At 38.2% G+C, this 23,845-nt stretch overlaps 4 long non-coding RNA genes across 4 annotated transcripts; 1 reads left to right on the top strand and 3 right to left on the bottom strand.

Moving 5' to 3' along the window:
* The first annotated feature begins 12,740 nt into the window (after positions 1-12,740).
* On the top strand, positions 12,741-15,390 carry LOC114822218 (uncharacterized). The gene is made up of 4 exons (XR_011577477.1): positions 12,741-12,950; positions 13,052-13,293; positions 13,885-13,944; positions 14,983-15,390. It is a non-coding gene; the product is annotated as an uncharacterized lncRNA (long non-coding RNA).
* A 119-nt stretch (positions 15,391-15,509) lies between these two features.
* LOC139192921 (uncharacterized) lies at positions 15,510-17,587 on the bottom strand. The gene is made up of 2 exons (XR_011577479.1): positions 17,401-17,587; positions 15,510-15,756 (listed from the first exon to the last, which is right to left on the bottom strand). It is a non-coding gene; the product is annotated as an uncharacterized lncRNA (long non-coding RNA).
* Positions 17,588-18,353: 766 nt separating this feature from the next.
* Positions 18,354-20,255, bottom strand: LOC139192920 (uncharacterized). Its single transcript, XR_011577478.1, has 2 exons — positions 20,122-20,255; positions 18,354-18,769 (listed from the first exon to the last, which is right to left on the bottom strand). It is a non-coding gene; the product is annotated as an uncharacterized lncRNA (long non-coding RNA).
* Positions 20,256-22,661: 2,406 nt separating this feature from the next.
* Positions 22,662-23,307, bottom strand: LOC139193223 (uncharacterized). The gene is made up of 3 exons (XR_011577635.1): positions 23,252-23,307; positions 22,996-23,139; positions 22,662-22,834 (listed from the first exon to the last, which is right to left on the bottom strand). It is a non-coding gene; the product is annotated as an uncharacterized lncRNA (long non-coding RNA).
* Positions 23,308-23,845: the final 538 nt, after the last annotated feature.

Below are 23,845 nucleotides of genomic sequence, written 5' to 3'. Positions count from 1 at the left end.
CGCCGGTTGATGCTTTCTATTAGGCTTCTGCTTCACTGGCGAGCTTGTCGGGCAAAGCTTGTCGGGCAAGGCTCGTCGGGCAAGGCTGAAAGAGAAGGACAAAGTTAACTTTGAAAGGTGCCTTTGTGGGGCCTTAGGTATAGGCCTTGAGGCTCCCAATTAAGATTAACTTTTAAGTGCTCAGGCGTGCCACTGCCATCTTTAGCATGGCAGATGTAAAATGGATGTTGAGTTTTAGTTGTACATATACCTGAGAGGCCGTGTTAGTTATGACAGGTGCCTTTGTGGGGCCTTAGGTGTAGGCCTTGAGGCTTCTGATCAAGAATTAACCCAGTACTCGAATATACGATGTCTGTTTTATTGTTTGCAGAAGTGTTATAACCATTATACTTCTGATTATCCGAGCCCGCAGAGCAGAATGAACCCAAATTGGTGCCTTTGTAGGGCCTTAGATATAGGCCTTGAGGCTTCCCATCAGAATTCCTTCTATACTCAAACGTTCTCCTATAATCATAATATAATAGAAATAAAACTAAGAGATAGATCGATTACTTGCGCCCCAAGTAACTTCGGACTTCTTGTTATCAAAGCTTGTCGTGAATGGGTTAAGTCCACATAAGGTTCTTTTTTATGCCTTGAGGCCAATGACTTTTGAATGATCAATCTTTCATGCCCGAAAGCTTAGAACTTAGATTTGGTTTGAACTGTGAAGACATATTCAAATCGGATTCAAGAACTGAAAGAGTCTTTTAATCATCATCTTACTAGAAATAACTTGAATACAACTGGAAGTATATAACATATTGCTAGGCTAATGAATGAAAAGACAAAAACAAAGAGGGTAAGGCAAGGTTTAACCTTTGTCGAGCAAGGCTGGTTCGTCTTGCAACTTCCTATCTTTGTGGTTTATCAAGGGGTTTGAGAGCTTTAGAAAAGGAGGTAGGGAGTTGAGTTTGCAGAAAGAAATCGATATTACAGCAAGCTTAGGACAAGGTAGTAGAGCTATTATAAAGGCTTTTGATGAGGGTTTATCCTGAAGGGATGAAGGCTTAGGCTGACTACAGCTTCGTTTGAAAGCAAATCTGGCTTTTGAGCAGAGTTTGTGCTTGTATTTGTTTGTTTGATTGAGTGTCTATCCCGAAAGGGATGAAGGCTTGGGCTAACTACAGCCTCGTTTGAAAGCAAATCTGGCTTTTGAGCAGAATTTGTGCTTGTATTTGTTTGTTTGATTAAGTGTCTTTATCTCTGATTTCTCTTTCTTCTTTTATAGACACTTCGGTTTGGCCTCATGTAGCAGTAATCTTGCCCGAATGCAGCTTGAAGGGTAATGACTCATCAGCTATTTACTTGTACTGCCACTGTAAAGTGCTTTTGGGCTGATTAGCTGGCTGGTTTATACCACTTGGTCTCTAGGCAGGTGAGCAAATGGTGCAAATGATTTGCACATAGTCAGGAAAGGCCTTTTCTGCCTTCTGGGCTTTCCCTTTTTTTCAGACCTCCTTTTGGGCCAACTCCTGCTCGAGCCCAAAGTTCAAGTTTTAACCCAAACAGTGCCCCCTTCAATCAATATTCAGAATGGAACTCCAGGCGCCAATATTGATTGAATAGCTGCATGAGCCTATACCATGGTTCTTGGAACTTGTATCTTCTGGTTGAGATCAACACAACCCGGAGTCTCTTAACCTTCCCATGACTCTTGAACTACCTTCTAATATTCCTATAAGTTCCGGCTCAAATCATCTGCAACCTCCTCTGTTATCAACCCTGAGCGTTTCTGCATCCGTAATTTTCTTCCTAAAACTGTGAAGTGTGTTCTTCAAGATTCAAGTGTGGTTTCCTAAAACTCATTTTTCGTGAGAAAAAGAGTTTTCATTAGATAACCACTATCTCCAACGCCTTTGGTCAAACACCCCGCTATCTCCAACACCCTTGGTCAGGTGGTTTCTTCATGAAGGCTTCACCATCATGTATGGTAATGGCTATGCTTGAGGATCCTCTACCAAGCTTATCTTGGCCGCACAATCCGATCACCTGATCGGATTCTATCCATGAAGACATTGGAAAACCAGCTGAGACACTATTGCACCAGAAGGAATCGAACGTAGCACATCAGAATTGAATCTGTTGTAAATTTCACCAATTTTTCGAAATGAAATAAACATTATTTTAACAGCTTTGTGTCTTTCTGTCTTCTTGAATGATTGATGAACATACACTGCACTTTAGTATCCTGAAGCCTACTTTACCTTGCATCCTCTTCAATATAACAACCTCTAACATCCCATAATGTAGGACAATATTTTTTCAAATGGGATGTTTCTGCCAATTTCTTTCAAGGTCCGCCAAGTAGTATCCTCCTTTGTCTAATACTCGACTAATCATGAAAGGACCTTCCCATGTCGGGCTCAATTTTTCGAAGCCCCTAAGCTGAGCTCTTAGAGGAAGGACTATCTTCCACACCAAATCTCCTTCCTTGAAAGACTTTATCTTCACCTTTTTGTTATAAGCTCGGGCAACAGCTTTCTTCCCTTCCTGAATCTGGTTCAAGGCTTCAGTTCGGGCTACATCTAAGTCTTCGATCCCTTGACACATGGCTTCGATATACTCCTTCATGTACTTCGGCCATTACTCTCAGGGATTCCTCTTGGCCTAAGCATTTCAATAGTAACCCGTCTGGAGTTTTCCTTAGCAGGTCTTTCGCCCATAAGACATACTTAGTTGCTTGCTGTCTATTCTTCTTGCTAGTGGGTGAAGAGGGATCCCTTAAATAATGAATGATGGGCGACCTCCAATTTTCCATCTCCGTTTCTAGAACCATTACATCCAGACTAAATCCTTTTTCCAGGATAGAAGGAAGGTTTCTTCTTTGAATCTTGACATCTACCCCATATTTCCTTTCCTGTATTGGTATGCCTGAGGCTAATTGCACCATCTCGTTGGCCGCTAGGTTGGATCCTCTGGGAACATGACTAACCGATATCTCAGAATCCCAATAACTCAGCAACTGCGTGGCCGCCAAGTAATATCCGGCCATGGTGATATGTCTGCACTTAAACTCCCCATTTAACTGGTTTATTACCAATTCTGAATCACCAAACACCTCTACCTCCACTGCCCCCAGATCCATCAAGATTTCCAAACCAATTATTAAGGCCTCATATTCTGCCCGATTATTGGTGTTCCCTTGGTAATCTAGGAGAAATGAGTAATAATGATACACCCCTTGATGGTTGATAATTACAATCCCAGCTCCTAAAGCCTTCTGAGTGTAGGAACCATCAAAATATAGCTTCCAAGGAGTAATCCATAAACCAGTCACTCTTCTTATCTCTTGTTGGACCCACTCCTCTTTGCCCGAGATACCTTTGCTTGGCGGGATCCAAACACTAGTAACTTCCAGGGTTCCCGGGATATTGATTATCTCATCTTGAGACTCTTGATGCTCCGCCAAGAGGTCAGCAATTGCTTGGCCTTTAACTGCCCTTTGGGGTACATACTGAAAGCTGAATTCTGATAATGCTAGAATCCACTTCCCAATCCTTCCTGTTAGTATTGGCTTTGACAACATGTACTTTATCACATCTGTCTTGGTGATGATGTGCACGTGACAAGGTAACATGTAATGCCTCAGCTTACTGGCAGTAAAATACAGAGCTAAGCACAATCTCTCTACCGGGGAATATCTTGTTTCTACCTCGGTCAGAATTCTACTGAAGTAGTACACTGCCTGCTCTTTCCGGCCTTCATTGTTTTGAGCTAGCAAACTCCCGATTGATTTATCTGAAACAGATATATATAGCTTTAAGGGTTTTTCCCTTTGAGGTGGTACCAACACTGGTGGAGAAGTTAAATAGGCTTTGATACTGTCGAAAGCCCTTTGGTGTGGTGGTCCCCACTCAAAATTCTCCTTATCCTTCAGTCTTAGCAAAGGAGTCAGTGGCTGAATCTTGCCCACTAAATTGGCAATGAATCTTCTCAAGAAATTAATTTTGCCTAGCAGCCTCTGGAGTTGCACTTTGTTGGTGGGTGAAGACGACTCCATTATTGCCCGCGATTTGTTCTTGTCCACTTCTACACCTCTTTGATGAACTAGGAATCCCAAGAAATTGCCCGCTCTCATTCCAAACGCGCACTTCTTTGGATTCATCTTCAATTTGTGGATCCTCATTCTTGTCAATGCTTGCCTGAGGTCTATCAGATGCTGCTCTTCTGTCTTGGATTTCACCACGATGTCATCAATATACACCTCCATATTATGGCTAATCAGATCATGAAAGATGACATTCATTGCCCTTTGGTAGGTTGCACCAGCATTCTTGAGCCCGAATGGCATGACCAGATATTCATATGCCCCCACATGCCCATGACACCTAAAAGCTGTTTTATGTATATCCTCCGGAGCCATCTTTATCTGATTATACCCAGCATTTCCATCCATAAAAGATAAGACTTTGTGTTTTGCTACTGTATCTATAGATAGATCTGCCATGGGCATGGGATACTCATCTTTTGGTGTAGCGCCATTAACATTTCTGTAATCAACACAACATCGTATTGCTTTTGTTATGGCCTTTAAAACGGGTACAATGTTGGCTAACCACTCTACATATTTGGCTGGCCTGATAAATCCAGCTTTTACTAGCTTCTCAATCTCTTCTTTGACCTTCTCTTCTATCTCCTTTGACATCCTTCGCGGTGCTTGCTTAACAGGTTTATATCCTTCCTTGATGGGCATTATGTGTTCCACCAAGGTTGATTCTAATCCTGGCATCTCAGTATAATGCCAAGCAAAACAATCTTTAAATTCTTGCAAAAGACAGATAATCTTTGCCCGATCATCAATCTCCAATAAACCATTGATTTGTATTGGTCTTGGATCTTCCTCTGTCCCTAGATCAATAACTTCCAGAGGATTCTGAACTTCTGGTGGTGGCTTATCAGGTTCTGCACACAAAAATTCGACTAGCTCTGGGCTCTCGGGCAGGTCGTCTGGCACATCTAGGTCATATATGCACTCGGCCATTTGGATGGCCTTCTCCAATTCTTCTCTACAAGATTCCTCCCTGTTTTCATCCTAGCTGGTCAAAGCTCCTACCTGCCATTCCTGCTTTTCTCTGTCTAAGAGCTCATTTTCTTGCCTTCTTCTTTTCCCATACACCAACAGTCTTTTAATCAGGGATCTGACTGCCATTACCTGATCCTTCCTTTTTTGTTCTGTCATTGATGATGTAGGGGCGTTGGGATAATACAAGGTCTATCCCACTCCTCTCTAGTAAGGAGCATTCCTTGTTCTTGAAGCTTTTGGGCCGTCACCTTGGTAGGGCGGCCGTTTTCATCTGCTCCTGACCACTTCAAAATTCCTACGTTAGGATTGTAGAAACTTGCTTCTGCAACACTGGTTGTAGGGAGAAATGGCCGTGATTCGGCCTCTATCATCTCCCAAAAACCTAGTATCTCTACACCTGCCTCATGATAAATAGCCACTTGTTGATGTAGAATAGAGGGTATAACAAGACTTTGGTGGATCCAATCTCTTCCAAGTAAGGCTCCATAGGTGGAAGTGCAATCCACCATAAAGAATGCCAGCATGATCTGTTTAGACCCCAAATCCACTTCTAAAGGTAATATCTCATGAGTCTTGGTGATAGCACCCGAGAAGCTAAAAACCGTGAGGTCCGTAGGAATAAGATCTTCTGTGCCTCTCCCCAACTTTTTCATTTGTTTGGCTGGCAGTACGTTAACAGCCGCTCTCCTCCACCAATTAAAATTCTTTTGAAAGACACTCATTCCAAATGGGCTGTAACGTATATTGGCTTAAGATGATTGGCAATCGAAATGTTTGGGTAGCTGAACACCATCTTATCTGTATAGATCCTTAAAGGACCATCCTTGGATGCTTCAGATGACTCAGCTCTTCCCAACTTACCCTTTTCAGTTACCTCAACACTGACATGGGCCATCATTGGCTCAGTTGTCACATAGTCACCTTCCATTGTGGCAGGCTGATTAGGTCTGGCACTAAACATGACGGATAACACATACGCAATGTTGATATGAAAATTGCTAGGCTCTGGCATTTCTTTTTTCTTGCTCCCGATCTGGTCTATGAACTCATCTAACCAAGCCATTGCATCTGCTGGGAGTAGTGGTTCTGGTGCCCCCTTCTGTTGATTCATGCCCGAATACGGTGTTTGCTTTGGAACTTTGCTGAAAGGATCCACTAATGATAGAGAATGTGGTTTTCTTTCAGGCGAAACAGTTCCAAAACAAATGGGCTCTGCCTTCCATCCGGGAGTTGGTACCATGATCATATCTTTTTTACTCTTTTTTACTATTAGCCTTTTCCACCTCTTTTTTATTCATCCAGCGGAGCTGACTACTCCCCCCAGATAACGTTTTCTCCAACTTTTGATTCTTGGATGCTTCCGACATCGCAGGGGTTTTTAAGGAGTTCATGTAGGCTTTGTGTTGCCTTTGGACCCTTCTGACCATGGAGGCTCCCATTTGTTTAACGGGCTGTCCATTTTTCCCAACCACGTACCATTTTCGCCCGAGACGGGCATGGTTATCTTTTTTGACAAGATTTGTTATCCTCTCATTCCTCTTGACTTCTCTTCCCATATGGCCGTACTGAGAGTGCTCTACACCCATCTCTTTCAGCTTTTTGGCATCTTTATCTTCTGCCTCTTCAGAAACTTCATGATTGCGAAATATCTCTGACAAAGCCCTAGGTTGGGAATCGCCTCCTAACCGTTGAAAAACGCTTCGGGAAGTATCCCTTCCCGCAGTCCGCCTATCTTTCTCATGTGCCTCTTTCCTTTTTTCTTCTTCATTCCTCCTGATTAGTTCATGATCCATGAGGGCTCTTGCGGGTGGTATTTCGAGCTCACACTCGCATTGACATTTACTGTACAGAACCATCCCTTTGATTATGGCTGCTCTTGGATATTCGGGCAAGTTGACCACCCATTTTGTGGGTTTGTCAACCAATATTCTTTCTTCTTCCTTTGTGATCTTTTCTTTCCCCTTCTCAGCCTAGGCCACACTGATCATATTTATAGGGGCATCTGAGAAGGGATCCGTAGGTTTATCCATCACTGCTTCCTCTGGCTGGTTGGTTTTAAGTCTCTCTTTTTCCCTATCATTTTTTTCCCCAGGTTGAGGTAAAAATATAGGAATAGTTGGTTTTATAACCAAGTCGGCTTCCCGCCTGAAACCTGCGGAAGCGTTCTCCAGTCTTTATGGCATTTGCAACAAAGCAGTTTGCAAATCTTCTGGTCGTTTTGACATGTTTCTTTTGATCAAATGTATGCTACCGGGCGTGCCAAAACTATGTTCGTGGCTAGAATTTCTGTCGGGGATATCTCTTAGCCGACGAGCACACAGCTCCCCGAGAGGTTGGCGCCGGTTGATGCTTTATGTCGGGCTTCTGCTTCACTGGTGGGCTTGTCGGGCAAGGCTCGTCGGGCAAGGCTGAAAGAGAAGGACAAAGTTAATTTTGAAAGGTGCCTTTGTGGGGCCTTAGGTATAGGCCTTGAGGCTTCCAATCAAGATTAACTTTTAAGTGCTCAGGCATGCCACTGCCATCTTTAGCATGGCAGATGTAAAATGAATGTTGAGTTTTAGTTGTACATATACCCGAGATGCCGTGTTAGTTATGACAGGTGCCTTTGTGGGGCCTTAGGTGTAGGCCTTGAGGCTTCCGATCAAGAACTAACCCAGTACTCGAATATACGATGTCTGTTTTATTGTTTGCAGAAGTGTTATAACCATTATACTTCTGATTATCCGAGCCCGCAGAGCAGAATGAACCCAAATAGGTGCCTTTGTAGGGCCTTATATATAGGCCTTGAGGCTTCCCATCAGAATTCCTTCTATACTCAAACGTTCTACTATAATCATAATCTAATAGAAATAAAACTAAGAGATATATCGATTACTTGCGCCCCAAGTAACTTCGGACTTCTTGTTATCAAAGCTTGTCGTGAATGGGTTAAGTCCACATAAGGTTCTTTTTTATGCCTTGAGGCCAAGGACTTTTAAAAGATCAATCTTACATGCCCGAAAGCTTAGAACTTAGATTTGGTTTGAACTGTGAAGACATATTCAAATCGGATTCAAGAACTGAGAGAGTCTTTTAATCATCATCTTACTAGAAATAACTTGAATACAACTGGAAGTATATAACATATTGCTAGGCTAATGAATGAAAAGACAAAAACAAAGAGGGTCGGGCAAGGCTGGTTCGTCTTGCAACTTCCTATCTTTGTGGTTTATCGAGGCGTTTGAGAGCTTTAGAAAAAGGAGGTAGGGAATTGAGTTTGCAAAAAGAAATCGGTACTACAGCAAGCTTAGGACAAGGTAGCAGAGCTATTACAAAGGCTTTTGATGAGGGTTTATCCCAAAAGGGATGAAAGATTGGGCTGACTACAACTTCGTTTGAAAGCAAATCTGGCTTTTGAGCAGAGTTTGTGCTTGTATTTGTTTGTTTGATTGAGTGTCTATCTCGAAAGGTATGAAGGCTTGGGCTGACTATGGCTTCGTTTGAAAGCAAATTTGGCTTTTGAGCAGAGTTTGTGCTTGTATTTGTTTGTTTGATTGAGTGTTTTTATCTCTGATTTCTCTTTCTTCTTTTATAGACACTTCGGTTTGGCCTCCTGTAGCAGTAATCTTGCCCGAATGCAGCTTGAAGGGTAATGACTCATCAGCTATTTACTTGTACTGCCACTGTAAAGTGCTTTTGGGCTGATTAGCTGGCTGGTCTATACCACTTGGTCTTTAGGCAGGTGAGCAAATGGTGCAAATGATCTGCACCTAGTCGGGAAAGGCCTTTTCTGCCTTCTGGGCTTTGGTTGGGCTTCGGGCTTTCCCTTTTTTTCAGACCTCCTTTTGGGCCAACTCCTGCTCGAGCCCAAAGTTCAAGTTTTAACCCAAACAGGTTGAATTACAGAGCCCAACATGGACAAAAATAAGTTCCCAAAATTATCCTAATAGAGAGAAAACCTAGCCCTTATTGAATTAAATGAAGGATTAACAACCCTCGAGGGTTAAGCCCGCTGTCAAATGTATGTGAGCTTTGAGTCAATCCAACCCGAGCTTTGATATACCCCAAACCTTTTTCTAGTATTCCAATATACCCCTGAGCGTTGTGATATTTACTACTGCGTTTTACTACTACATGATGCCCTTTTGTTTTTTTTGTTTTTTTTGGTAATCAGAATGCCCTTTTGTATGGCACTTTCCAAATCACAAGGAATTATTTGAGCTTCCTTTCCCATCCACCTCTCCAGCTTTATCCCATATCGATTAACAGAATTTCAGCATTAAGATGTTGACTGATTGCTTTTGTTTGTTATTTTGTTATTTTCTATTTTGAATGTATAATTCTCTTCTGATGGGTGAAAACCGTTGTCTTGCTAGTGCTATCATATTATTCCTTATCAAAAAGATTAGATCACTTCTAATATTTTTTGGAAATTATATAATTAAACTAATCATGTGTTTAGTGTTTCTAGTACTAATAATTTTTTTTTTCTTGCGGTATTTTCAGTATACTCGTTTTATAGTAGGTGGTTCGTTTATTAAGACTACTATAAGTTTGCAACACATTGGGATTTACTATATCATCCATAGTATTGTAATTAAATTAGTGGTAATCTATAGTATTCTGGTTTAGTTTCAGAAATAATGTGTATTATTTTGCTATAATTTCATAAATAGTATAGATTATTTTGGCTCAGTTTCAAAAATAGTGTGTGCTAATTTGATGTAGTTTCATAAATAATATAGGTTGTTTTGGTTAAGTTTTAGAAATAGTGGAGGTTATTTAGTTGTAGTTTCAGAAATATGGTGGGTTATTTTGCTGCAATTCTAGAAATAGTTTAGGTTATTTTGGTTCACTTTCATAAAAAGTGTGGTTATTTTGCTGTAGTTTCAGAAATAGTATGAGTTATTTTGTTGTAGTTTCAAAAATAGTATGGGTTATTTTATTTGGTTCAGTTCCAGAAATAATGTGAGTTATTTTGCTATAGCTCCATAAATAATATGGGTTATTTTGGTTAAGTTTCAGAAATAGTGTGGGTTATTTTGCTGTAGTTCCAGAAATAATGTGTATTATTTTTGCTCAGTTTCATAAATAGTTGGGTTATTTTGCCGTAGTTTCAAAAATAGTGTGGGTTATTTTGTTGTAGTTCCATAAATAGCTTGGGTTATTTTGGTTTAGTATCAGAAATATTATGGGTTATTTTGGTTTAGTTTCATAATAAAAGCCATTGTAACATCCCACATCGACCAACAAAGAAGGGGTGATGTGTCTTATATGTACATGTTTCCCTCCCTATAGCATGAGGCATTTTGGGAACTCACTGGCTTTGGGTTCCATCGAAACTTCGAAGTTAAGCGAGTTCGGGTAAGGGCAATCCTATGATGGGTGACCCACTGGGAAGTTCTCGTCTGAGTTCCCAGAAACAAAATTGTGAGGGTATGGAAGGGGCCTAGAGCAGACAAAATTGTGCTATGGATGAGCTGGTCTGGGATGTGACAAAATGGTATCAGAGCCACTCTGCTGTGTGGTGCGAGTGTGTCGACGAGGACGTCGGGCCCCTAAGGGGGTGGATTGTAACATCCCATATCGACCAACGGAGAAGGGGTGATGTGCCTTATATGTACATGCTCCCCTCCCTATAGCACGAGACTTTTTGGGAACTCACTGGCTTCGGGTTCTATCAGAACTCATAAGTTAAGTGAGTTCGGGTAAGGGCAATCCTAGGATGGGTGACCCATCGGGAAGTTCTCTTCTGAGTTCCCATAAACAAAACCGTGAGGGCGTGGCCGGGGGCCTAAAACGGTTAATATTGTGATATGGTGGAGTCGAGATTGGGATGTGACATCATTGTTAAGGTTCTTAATTATCCTTTCCTCAATTATGTTTGGTTACCGAGAAAATGTATCCGATGTATATTATGTAAGCCACTGTTCAAACACAAAAATCATTTATTTTTATTTGATTAGAAATGATTTGGTTGGTCCATAGTTAGTTCAAGTTCGCAGTTTGGTTCGTTTATGGGATTCGCTAGTAACTTATAGTATCATTCGCAATAGAGGAGACATAGATGGTATGATATTTGATTCGTTCTAAATTTGTTAAAGAATGTAAATTATTTGTATATAAAAATGTTTATAATTACACATTTAACATCCATTTAATGTTATTCTAACATTTTTAAAATTTATTTAATGTTTAGTTTTTTTCAATTTTGCTAGTTTAGCTTTTTAATCATTATTTTATTTAATATTCTTAGTAATAAAATAATTAATTCATTTATGGACATTTTATTTCCCTCGGTAAATGCATTCCCTGTTCTCTTTTTTTCTCCCTCATCTCTCTCTCTCTCTCTCTCTCTCTCTCTCTCTCTCTCTCTCTCTCTCTCTCTCTCTCCTTCCCTCCCCTTTCTCACTTTCCCCAACCTCTCATTTCCTCTCCTTCACCGACAGCCACAAGGATGAATGGGAACCTACTCAGTATGAAGCTCTTCTCAAAGTGAGCGAGTAAGTCACCTCAGCTCTTGCAGAGATAACCGTACTTGTAAGTCTCTCTGTAATTTGGTTGATGAGAAAGTCTCCCCAACAACCACAAGGACGACATCGATTAATTTATGGTGACCCATGTGCGTTTTTCATTTCTTTCTTCAACTTTTGTGTAATTGATTAGAGATGCACCCAACTCACCACCGAATCGCCAAATTCCGTGAAATCCTAGATTTTCCTAAATTTATAGCATTGTAAGATTGAGGATTCATGAAGAAATGGGGGAGATGGAGAAATAATTATCAAATGACCCTTTAAGGAAAAGAAGAAACTTTGGGCTTCCATTGGAGTTGAGTTTTGTGAGCTAAAGCAGTCCACCATTGTTTGAATCTTTTGTAAGTTTAAAAAGTTTATTGAGTTGGCAAAGGCAAAAATATTCTTATGAATCGTTTGATAACTATTTCAATTTCAGTTTTTAGTTCAATTTAAAAAAAAAATTGAAATCTTATTTGGTAAGTATTTTCAATTTTCATTTAAAAACTGAAAAATTTAAAGTAATTACCAAATAAGATTTGAAGTATAAAAACTAAAAATTGAAAGCGAAATAGTTATCAGACATCCTCTTAAAAATTTTATGAGAGGGAGGGTAAAATGATGATATAAATATGGAGTAAGTGTAGCATTATTCTTTAATAAGACACAAGGACGTTTAAGTGTGGGGGATTAGAGTTACGATTTTTTATGATTTTTTTTATACAACAATAGTTTTATACTTCATTATTTAAAATTACGTATTCCGTATTTCGACAATAACTGTGAAATCTCGTTCCCGGATTTCACTAATTAAAATTAAGCATTACGTATTTCATATTCTTAGTTTCAACGCTTTTATATTTACGGCGTATTTGATCCCTACGTATTTTTCCACTTATCTTTATATAATTGGATAGTACTCATTGATATGAACGTGTGGGAGCAAATGGAAAGTGATTAAGAATTATAATGAAGATTTTATGAGATTTTGAACGTTGAAGATATTTTGATAAATTGATAATTAATTGGACATGTGATATTTTTGTCTAACAATTGGGTGAGTGCCACGTGGGCACCCAAAAAATTCTGAAACTCTCTTCTCCCCTCTTTTTTCTCTCCCGTTCTCTCTTTCTCTTGAGAGTTCTCTCATTTCGTCTCGGCTCTCCCTTTCTTCCCGTGAACAAACCACCACCACCACGAAAATTTTGGCTTGTTGAACACCAAAACCACATTTATCTGCATGTCCTCACCACCATAAACTCTGTTGTGATTTTTGTTTCATTGAAAACGAACCCGAAACACGAGTTCGAAGAACAAGGTTTTGGGCCGAGAGTTGAGACTTATAGGTGTGATTTAGATAATTTTTCAACCATCTTTTGAACTCAAAGCAGGTATAAATCGATTCCTCTCGTCGATTAGATAAATTTTCATGTTCGGATTGTGTGATTTGGTTGAAAAATGAGAAAGTTATAACGATTTAAAGTTTGCCCAGTTTCCGGCGAAACCGTAACCTTCCAGATCATTTTTCAGCCAAACCATGGTGAATTAGAAAGCTACCAATCTGTTTGCCTCATTCCAAGCTATGATTTTTGTTTTTGAATCACTCAATTTTGTTGAGTATTGATAAAGTTATGGACGTTTAAAGTTTGCCTAGAAATTTCAGCGAGTTACTAGTTTTCTCGCGGACAGCCATTTTTCAAGCCATTTTCCTGCCACCATTTGGGCTTCAAGCAGGTATAATCTTGATCTACAATTCTCTAGCTTCGTTTTGGTATATTATGAGTGTAATTTGGTTGAACGAGTGAGATATGAAGTTTTAAAGATTGCCAGAAAATCTGCAAAATCCGACGACCAGATGAGAGGTTGAAGAAGAGGGATATTCCCTGCATTGACCGTTGACTTTTGTTAATTTTTTTCGAGTTTTGGCCGGGACTTATCTTATAGTTTTTCGACGTTCTGAATCCATATTTGACATCCGTTTAGGGAAATTTTAATGTTTTAATGTAGTTGCATAGTTGATCATCTAATTGACCGCCACTTGAATTTGTGATTGGTGGAGATCTAACAGTTGGATTGCTATGAGATTTTAGTTTCTTGTTCTATGAGCGTAATGTGGACCTTAGGAGGTTATGGATCTGAAATCAGATATGTAGATCTCTCAAATTGAATTCCTAGGGTTGTGGACCCGGCTATTAACCTTTGACCAACAGTTGACTTTTGGTCAAATGGTTCCAAATCATTCTAGAACGTCCTTGGGGATGTGCTTTATGTAAGTTACGTGGTTTATCACTTGGGTTTTGAGACAAGATTTGATATTTGTTTTAGGCGACGATCGGATGTGGATGCCTCAATATTCGAGCTAGGGATTCGTAGTGCGGGCTCCAGGTGAGTGAATTTAATATATGTGATATTGGAGATTACCCTATTTTCCTAATTGTTATCTTGTATGGATATGACTTGGTTTTATAAATATGTTTTCTATTGAATTGTTATTTTTAATACTTAGTCATCGATTTATGTTTATGAAATGAGATTTGATGTATATATTTGAAATATGGTTGATTTGTATGATTGGCATGTTGTGATGAAATATTAGGGCTAGTAGTGGACCGTTAACCCATTGTGATGGGGATTTGTTGCTTCGATATTATTTCATTTCCTGCTTCGTTGATTCGTTCTAAATTTAGTACTTGTGCTTTGTTTCACTTCGTTAAGCCTTTGTAAATTGAGTAACTTGTGCCTTGTCTCGTTTCTTTGAGCCGTTGTATATTATGGTTGTTAACCTTCCGCTTTGTTCCGTTGAGTGATCCGGAACTGGGTTTCTACTGGGGTTCCGTTGAGCGGTCTAGTTCCCTGCTCTGTCTAGATTCTATTGAGTGGTCCAGAATCATATGCAGCTTGGATTTCATTGAGTGGTCCGATATACATTGTGCTCCACGATTCAGTTGAGAGGTTCGGAATTGTATCCACTCAGATTCCGTTAAGAGGTTCAGAATCCCTCTACTCCGCGATTTCGTTGAGTGGTCTAGAATCGTATCCTAGTTTGGATTCCGTTGAGTGGTCCAGAATCCTGTTTGGTATTATGGTTCCGTGGAGAGGTCTAGAACATGATTAGTTGCTTTGTTGATTCTTCGGATAAAGTTTGGATTGAAATAACTTCAGAGATGTAGGAATGGCCGAAATGTGTCGCTTTAGCCCTTCATTTTGGTGTATTGTACGAGTTATTGATTGATAACCTCGTGTTTAATTTTAGATGAGCTGTTGGATGTCTGGGTGACTCCTTCGTGATTTTCAGTGACTTGATTATGATTTCATAAACTATGATTTTATATTTGACGTTTATAAACCGAATCGATGGTTGGTTTTTAATAGTATCACATAGTAGAATTATTGTCACTCACACGAGTTTCGCGGCTTATCCAGGTTATTGTTTGCCCATTGCACCATTCCCATGGTGTATGGACGATTGTGCGAGTTTTAGTAGATACGAGGAGCTTTGGGGTAGCAGACAGAGTTCAGAGAGCTTGAAGTGTTAGGTTACTCCTATACTTTCCTTAAAAAATATGTGATTATTGTTATTTTTAGTTAAGTGTTTGAGTTTGTTTTTCCTAGCACCCCCCTACAATTTACCGTCATGTGTCGATTTCGGGCGTATCTTGGGATCGGGGCATGACAGTAACACAAATATTCAATAAACATTACACTTACATAAATATTAAAAACAAAATTACACACTTGGCCGAATAAATATAGCATCTCATATATAGAGATCCAAAATATTAAAATTACACACCACAAAATAAATATGGGCTTGTTTGAAAGTACAATTAAAATGACTAGAAGTTCTTTTAGCGAAAATATTTTTGAATTCTAAAAGCACTTAAAGTAAGCGCTTTAATACTTTTCTAGGATTAATTTGCATTTTTACTATGAATTTGTTCAAAAAAATATTTTCACCAAAAGTTCTTTAGCTATTTTCAAAGTACTTCCAAACAAGTTATATAACCAGTCTTACATGAAGAGATCCAAAATTTTCTAAATTACACACCACGGAATAAATATAACAAGTATCTTTCATGGAGAGATCCAAATATAAAAAACGTAGCTAGTAGGAAAAGACGACTATTACATTTAAAAGAAGAGGAATGGACCGGGCATTTTGCTGATAATTAGCTCTATCTCCATCTTTCTTCTGATCTGAAAATGACATTGGAAATAATTAAAAAAATATAAGTAAGATACCCATACAAAAACAGAAGAAAGAAGTAACATAACGAACATTCTTTTGATGTAGCTTGTCTAATTTTTTTGTTGCCAATTAAAGCATTTGTAATTTTTCAGTGTATTTTGTATTTGAGCGACATCAACAACTCGTATATTATATATACATGTATACGTATTTTAGGTTAGAACTTAAATTTTGGGTTTTAAACTAATCTAATCATTCTCCAATGATTGGGTCTAAAATAAGGTTTAGGTTAAAACCTAAAATTTGGATAATTTTAAAAACATTAAATCCAACAGCTGAGGTAGAATATGATTAGTCTAACGGTTAAAAAAAAAAAAAAATCTAAAAGCCCACAATTAAATCTAATGGCTAAAACAATTTAAAAAATATTTTAATCAAAACTCACCCAAAAATTGTATAATACATGTTTCATAGGGTCCATTTAGTGAAGTTTTAACTTTTATCGAAATTTAAATATTTTTAGGTTAAAATGTTTATAAAATAAATTAAAATAATCTACATAAATTTTATTTTGAAAAAGTTACTGAATAAAAAGTAGCATAAATTAATCCTTTAATAATATCGGCTTAAAATTTTTACTCAAAATCATTAGAGCAAAAAAATTGTTTATGGGTCAAAATTTAAATTTTCCAGGTTAAAATTTTTAAATTTTGACCTAAAAATTGAAGATGGTCTTAGAATAATTTTTCATAAAAAGGTTATCATGTCCCACACACATAAATAAATAAATAAAAGGGAAATTTCGAAAAAAAAAATTATAAAGAAAAAAGCAAAAAAGTATGAACAGAATTTAAATACCCAAATATTAGAAGTTTCCTGTGACATAGTTCCAAAACAGAATGCAGATGTTAGCTATGACATGGATTGCGTGGTCTCGTTTGTCAGATATGACATGCATTGCACGGTCCAAGACATTTCGAAATCTTATGTTAAGCAACAATAGGACTGCTAGAACAGGATTGAAGGAATAAAGCATAGGTTTATAAAACTGGGGTGCAAGGCTGCAAATCATTGCGAGCCAATAGATAGCCCACACTAAGCCAAGCCCTACCCAGATAATGAAGCGGTATTGAAATCGGACGGTGAGGATAAAAAGTCCAAACCAAACAACAGATAGCGCTGCCGTGGAAATGATAGAGTAAATGTAGAAGGGAGGAAGGCATGGACAATCATTCAATTTGCAGTCGCAACCAACCGCATTGGCGGAAGGAGGTTTGACAAAGTCAAACTGGCCCACCGCGATGACAATTAGAATGGTTGCTAAGGCCAAGAGGATGGTCAGAGTCTCGTTTAGATGTGGTTGCGGATTTGAAGGAGGGTTTTGATTTTCAGCGTCCGCCATAGTGGTGGGCAAAAGAGGCAGCTGGGAGCAGAAGGAGAGAATGAGAAATGAGAGTTGAGGTGGCGGTGACGGTGGCGGTGAGGAGGGGTTGATTGGTGTAGGGGGTGGGGGCTGCTTTACACTACTGGGTAGAAGGTGTGTGCAAGTGTTTGTAGTATGGTCTGTTTTATACCACTGGGTAGTGGGGTTTATTTATTTATTTATATATTGGGTCAGAAGCATGCTGCATGTTTAAAAGGAAAAGGGCTACCTTGTTTTTCTTTCACATGTGTGCTGGTATGCCAGACTGCAACCCAATAGCAGGAATTCAGAATTGTTGTGCGCCTATTGACTGATAAGCACAACTTCCAGATGTGATGACATTGCCCCCCCACTGATTTTAACATCAAACCTTCACATGAAAGTATGAAACTGCAAGCGGATCCAGAATAGTAATAGTATTACATCGACAACACCCCCCCCTTTCTCTCCTCTTTTCTTTCCTTCTTTACCACACCACCTATCACATTCGAAATATATACAAAAAAAAAAAAACTAATTTCAAATTAAAGTATGAATATATGATCACATCACTCCCCCTCCCCCACTTATGAATATATGATCACATCACTCCCCCTCCCCCACTAATTTCACATGAAAGTATGAATATCACATACCATGTGATAGAAAACCTTCACGAGGAATCCAGAATGATTATGGTATTGACCAGTAAAACAACTTCCATGTATCATTATATCAACCACCATCCCCCAAAATAACCACTGATTATAGAGGAAAACTAACGAAAAATTCTCAAAAACTTTTAGTTTTAACGAAAATAACAAAATAAAAGTGCAAGTGAATAGTACCAGGAGTAACTTTTTACGGTAAAAATTTTTTTTTTGTTAAAAGTGAACTGTACCAAAGTGTTTCATTAAGATTTCCTAATTTTAGTATTTCATTTTCTCACATACCATGTGATAGAAAAAACTTTAACATTAAATCTTCACTTTCAAGTTAGAAAAAAAAAGGCTTTTTAGCCAAAATGGCCCATGAGATTTGCATAACATATTACTTTGGTCTCTGAGATTAGAAATCAATAGAAATGGTTCCTGAGATTGTTCACCATCCATTATTTTGGTCATTCTGTTAAAAATTCCGTTAAGTGTCTCAGAGCTCTTGGCCTAAAGTTTGGGCAATTTTCAAAGTTTCGTAACTCAATCGTTTCTTAGTCAAATTTGACCCATAATATATCAAAATGAAGATAAGAAAGTGTAAAACAAGATTATACATATTTGGAAGCCCAATGGATGCTGGAGATGGACGGAAAATAGCCTGAAAGGTGACTGGTCCACGGGAAAAAAGGAAACTAGCTGGAAACTAGGTAAACTTTAAACGTTCATAATTTCTTTAATACTCAACGAAATTGAGTGATTCAAAAATGAAAATCATACTTCTCAACGAGATGAAGAGAATGGTATCTTTTTCGATGGCTAATTTGCCGTGGTTTGGCCGGAAGTGCCTCCATGCATCATCTTGTGTGTTAGCTACCCTTATGAGTTATATTCCTTACATTGTGGCCAATTCCTTAATATCTGCAAAATTTGGAATACTCCCTTCCAGTCCGTTGAAGCTAAGATCTTTGCAAATGAATATGTATACAAATAATCAGAAGTAAATTAAGCAAATGTTAAAAACATAAATGAATCAACTAGTACGTAGTCTGTTAGTGTGAATAATAAATAGAACACTGTCTGCACACCAAATTCACGATCAGGTTTTGGACAAATTTAGAATGTGCTGCTTAACTGAAAGTTACGGGGGCGTTTGTTGTACCGGACTGTCTTGGACTGGACTAGCTTCAAGGATTAAGTTGGACTGGCTTAGACTAGACTAAGATGGATTAATTTAGTGAAGTGTTTGGTGCAGTGTCGGACTAAAAAGTAGGATAATTAACAAAACTGAAAAATTATATTATTTTAAAGCATATCTAGAATATTTTATATTAATTCTTCCTCTTTTTTTTTGTCTTCTGGAAACCCTTTTTCTAGAATGCTCCATCTTCTCTGCCTCACCACTCCCCCTTTTTTCTCCATCCGTCTCAATCCTCTCTGCCTCTTGATTGTTTCCTTCAGCCATCTGTTGCTTTCATGGAATCCCGTTTGCAAAAAAATCAACCAACGCAACACCTTTCAAAATCCCACCTCCTTTCATGCAATTCCCCAGTTCTTACTAATTACCATTCCATTTTCTTTTGTTTTCTCTTTCAATTTTCTCGCCAACCAAACACCTTTCAGATTATGGTCCGCTGAAAACAAGAGTAAAAAATTGAATTCCCGCAACGGAACGCGATTGGTGGGGGAAGAATCAACGGAAGCAGAGTGGTTGGTAAGTGAAAATTAAGGGTGTTTCTGGGAGAGAGCGATGTATGTATGTGTGCAATCTGAGATACCAAAAGACCCAGATCGTGGAAGGCCCCAAATCACCGAACCTAGATGAAAAAAATCCTTATTTTCGAGGATTGAGATCTTGTAAGTTGGAATGATGCACAAGGTTTGGATGAGGAAGAAGATGAAAATGGATGTGGGAGCGGAGAAGAAGAAGCAGGGGCGAAGCGAAAGAGGCTGAGCGGAGATGGTCTTAGCGAGTCCCGTGGTTTGTGGAGGGTCTCGCTAAGAACTTCTAGCGAGGCTTCTAATCCACGCGAGTCCCCTTTAGTCCCATTTAACTTAGTCCCAATACAAACCAAACATAGGACTGTAGTCTAGTCTAGTCCAGTCCTAGTTAACGAGGCCAAACAAACGCCCCTACATGTTTTAAAGCTTATTACGTGTAAGGTCAAACATTTTAAGTCCACAAATCTCAAAGTGTAAGGTCAAGCTACTCATAGTGTTACCAGTTTGTTATATAATAATCAAGAGCTACAGTGTAAAACCAATTATTAAGACGACCATGTCATGAAAAAATGAAGAATAATAGATAGAAGAATTACAAAACAGTCAGACTTGTCAAGGTAGAGATATATTCAGGCATTTCTCCGGTTATATTGCAGCTCCTTAACATCCTGCAATTTGAACAACCAATATTCGAAAATTTGTTTTCATCTGCATGCGTTATGCTAATAGAAATATATATAAAACCTAAAATATGGCTCACAATTTATTAATGCCCGTCATGCTTGATAAGTTTGGAAAAGCAGAACTCTCACCGCTTAAGTCACTAATCCTTCTGCAAAAGGTTACAGCATGATAACGTGTTGGAAAATGATAACGTGTTGGAATACAAGTATCTTCATAAATCCATTTTTCTCTCTAAATTAGAAAGACGCAAGGAGATCATGCAAATTAAGATAACTCATAGCTTAGAAGGCAGGACTTACAGATCTGTCATATTATTCAAGGTAGAGAGACTAGATGGAAGGGGGCCTTCAAGATCACTCGCTTGCATCTCTCTGTAAAGAACATATTTGATGGGTATAGGATTACACATGAAAATATTTCAGTTGAGAATTTAAAAAGTGCAATAAAAGAGATCTCTTACAAGGCCCGGATGTTTTTCCAACTTCGAAAGTAGTCAGGTATTCTTCCAGTGAAGTTATTACTGCCAATCTGACTGTAAATAATGCCACAAAAAGCTGAAAGATTAAATGACATAAACTAGTTATAAAATTACGTTATTACCCAATCAAGAAGGCATACAAAATTCTTAAGAATGGTACCTTTATTGACGGCTAATTCGTCATGGTTTGGCCGGATAACGGTTCGAAAGTGGCTAACTCGAGACCAATACAGCCACTTTTGAGAAATTTTCCGGCCAAATCACGGCAATTTAGACATAAAAAAATGTATCATTCTCTTCGTCTCGTTGAAAAGTATGATTTTTGTTTTTGAATCACTCGATTTTGTTGAGTATTGAAGAAGTTATGAGCGTTTAAAGTTTACCCAGTTTCCGGCGAGTTTTCGAGTTTTCCCGCGGATCAGTCACTTTCAGGCTATTTTCTGGCTATTTTCGGAAACCATTGGGCTTCCCAATGATATAGTCTTGTTCTACACTTTTCTATCTTCATTTTGATATATTATGAGTTGAATTTGGTTAAGAAACGATTAAATTACGAAGCTTTGAAAATTGCCTAAACTTTCAGCAAGAGCTCCAGGACACTTAACAAAGTTTTTAATGGAATGACCAAAATAATGGATGATGGACAATCTCAGGGACCATTTCTATTGATTTTCCATCTCAAAGACCAAGGTGATATGTTATGCAAATCTCAAGGACCATTTTAACTAAAAAGCTAAAAAAAAAAATCTACCTTGATCTTTCTCTTTCACAGTGCAACTGCAACCTAGAAGCAAAACTTCAAATCTACCAAAGCGACTCTTCGTTTCATTTTCTGAAACTTCATATATATACATACACACACACATATATATACATATATATATATATATATATATATATTGTCATAAACTAAATTCAAATTAATTCAACAAGAATGAGATTTGTAAATCTATCTTATTCTTGATAACCTTTTATTATTCATCTCTATCAAGCCTCTTATTTAAGTGTTCGTGTTTATTTTTTTATTAATTATTAATTATCTCGATTAAATTTAATAGTATAGATGACCAGGTTACCATGTAACGATTAATGTTGTGCATGTTCGGAAGTATTTTTAAAATGATTGAAATTATTTTGGTGAAAAGTGTTTTAGATTCCAAAAGCACTATAAGTGAAATTTTAGAAGAATCACCAATTATGTACTTCTTGCAATAAACACTTCAAGTTCTTTTTGAGGATTTCACTTACATTTTAACTAAAGATTGATTCTAAAAACATTTTCATTGAAAGTGTCTTTAGTCATTTTCAAAACACTTTCAAACACACTATTATCAATGAATATGTTATTATGATGTTTTGGTTAGTAGTTTGTAATTGTTATCAGCCATTTTTTTCTACATTTGTGAAAAGCCTCTCTTCACTTGAAATCTAGTGGGTTCATGGCTTGTGTTACATATACTAGCCTTTCTGCATCTGCTCATGCGGGTGCGAAGGGTTTTTTTCTTTTTTATTTATTTATTTATTTTTAACATCAAGGATCGCTACTCGCGACGTATGAATTTTTTATAATTATAGCTCACTACGCGTGTACAATGTTTAATGTTAATTTTTACGTTTATACTTGTCAAAAGACATTTATTTTAATGGTTTGAACTTTTGAACTGTTAATGATGATTTATTATGAGATGCCCAACGTACAATGTTTATTGGTTTTACATTTGTACTTGACCAAGTATATTTCCAAGCAAACTCAAATAATATAGTAGGGCATGGTAAACAACGATATTAAGGGAGCATTTTTGCTCACCCATGTGTCATTTCATCTAACTGTAGTTAACTATCGCATTAAATGTAACTGTTTCAATTTTGAAAAAAATTAACAGTAGTTAAGAAAAGGGATACATGATAGATGATTAGATGTATGGTAAGCGTACATCATAGTCTATGATGGTGAGCAAAAATGCTCCCCGATAGTAAGCAAACCCCCCTTGAAATTCAAAGGAAATAGATACATAGTAAGTCCAATAACCATCCAATACAATCTCGAAATTAAAAGGGATGGCATTGCAAATTTGCAATGGAATGGGCAAGCACGGCATACCGTCCAATTAGGGGTCTTGTGAAGACAAATGTCTTATAATCATTGGCTGTCATATATTCATTGCTACGTCAGTCAAAATTGTTAGAATATTTGTTTGGCTGTTAAGGATTGTTAGTTGATTAATTAGTTACAAGTAAGCTTCTACTGTATTCAATATATATGTTAGGAATTGCAACTCAAAAATGTAATTTGGCCAGTCATATTTACAGAAATATAGAGCATTATTTCTCTCTAAACTTCTCTCTGGTTGTTCATCTTTCTCAATTCTTCATTGTTCTTTAATTTTCCCCAATGTAGTTAACATCTTGCTTTATCTTCTTGAAAGAAGCATGAATGCAATAAGCAACATCTCTGCATAAAAAGAAAAACACCCCAAATGTAAAACTCACATCTTTGGATCAAAGTTGAACAACCCATTGGATAAAACAACGAATCTGAAAAATTTTAAAATTTAGAAACTGACTTCTGAGATGTCTCTCTTTGGGCGGGCACTCGACGTGGTTGGTGGCTTTGACTATCTGTTGACCCTAGAAATTACAAAACCTACGTGGCGCGCAGGCCGAATATATTCTAAGCTAACTACGTCCTTCGGTGATTGCGGGGCGTGCCAACTCGTCGGCCGAGGCTCGGCCGAGGAGTAAATTTGTTGATGTTGCGTTGAGCGCGCTGCTGACTTCTGTGTCTTGCGATTGCGGCCGAGGAAGGAACAATTCTCGGCCTCTTGGGCTCTCGAGCCTGAAGACAAGGCTGCTAATTTGCGAAGTTCACGAACCGAATTCGGCTTACAATGTGCCGAATGTAATAACTGTAACACCCCACCTCGCCGAGAAGGCTAATGAGATGACCTCGACCAACAAGGATTCGAAAACCCTTCTCGACCGAGACTTGGATAGGCAGTCGACCGTTCTCGCCGCAGTGCTGTTGATGCCAACGGAAGATACTGCGAGACCGACCGACTCTACGGTGACAGAGCTATCTATGCCGACTTAAGATATCACCGGTTGCTTCCACAGTGCTGTTGATGCCAACGGAAGATGTGTCAGCGAAAAAGGAAAAG

The sequence above is a fragment of the Malus domestica genome, chromosome 16 (assembly GCF_042453785.1).
Source record: "Malus domestica chromosome 16, GDT2T_hap1".
NCBI lineage: Eukaryota > Viridiplantae > Streptophyta > Magnoliopsida > Rosales > Rosaceae > Malus > Malus domestica.
Note: the sequence above shows the minus strand (reverse complement) of the source record. Positions and strands in the feature narration are given on the sequence as shown.